The sequence below is a fragment of the Apodemus sylvaticus genome, chromosome 22 (assembly GCF_947179515.1).
Source record: "Apodemus sylvaticus chromosome 22, mApoSyl1.1, whole genome shotgun sequence".
In the NCBI taxonomy this organism is placed as follows: domain Eukaryota; kingdom Metazoa; phylum Chordata; class Mammalia; order Rodentia; family Muridae; genus Apodemus; species Apodemus sylvaticus.
The window spans coordinates 50,945,755-50,946,862 of record NC_067493.1 but is presented as its reverse complement, the minus strand read 5'-3'; positions in this window follow the sequence as shown (position 1 = coordinate 50,946,862).

The window sequence follows — 1,108 nt, the reverse complement described above, 5'->3', positions numbered from 1 at the left end:
TCTATCTATCTATCTATCTATCTATCTATCTATCTATCTATCTTATGCACATCACATAGCATATACGGAGGTCAGAGGACAACCTGTGGGTATCAGTTCTGTCCTTGGAACACACAAATCCACAGGGCTGAAATTAAGTCATCGTGTTCGGTTGCAAGCACCCTTACCCACAGAGGCATCCCTGACTCTTTGGGGGTTTTTAACTATAAGATTCTGTCTATAACTGCGCTGGCCTGAAACCACTATGTGGACCAGGTTGTCTTTGAACTTGAGATTCCTCCTGCCTCTGCTTCTGTAGTGCTGGGACTGGAAGATTACTGCTGGGTGCTACTTCACCAAGTGCATGATCATGAAGAATCTTTCCCAAGGGACCAGAGACCTCACCAGGCCTTAACAATACTCTGCAGGTCTGAAGAGACCACAGAAGCTTCCTCACATGTCACCTCCCTGCTCCTCCAGGCCCCAATCCCAAAGCTGCCCAAATTCCAGTGACTTTGACATGGTGGGCAGGTCTCTGTAGCACCCTACGGAGTCCCAGGAGCCCCCTTGCTGGTCGGTACCGGCACCCCTCTCGCTAGAGGACTTCCCAGGCCTGGACTGGAGTGGGACTGGATTGGTCTTCCTTCGGGTAACCTCACTGGGCACCAAGCCAGCGCCTTATAGGGTCGCTGGCAAACCATGACCCCGTTAGAAAAGATGAAGCCCACAATGCAAGCAGCCTGCAAGAACTTCTCTCTAGAAGCACGTTCTTGGTTGGGGTTGGGGGTGTCTTGAGTGCAAAGGCGACTCTCCCAAGTTGGAGTCCAACCCCCACCAGCCCCGGGAGCCCCCTCCCTTATTTCAGGGTTCAGGCTCCCACCCCGGGGTGCGCTTAGGTCAGGTCACCAGAAGGGGGTGTGAACGCGAGTCAGGAATGTGTGCACCGACCCTAAAGCTGACAGGTGCGGGAGTCTGCCCCGAAACGGGGCAAGTCGGCTTGAATCCCCCTGTCTCCTACCACCCAAGCCACACAACAGCCCGGGGATCTTTTCGCATAACAGCCGAATTCTCCCGGAGCTCTATCCACGATGTGCACCGAGCTGGCTTTCCAGGCTATGTCCGAGCTGGA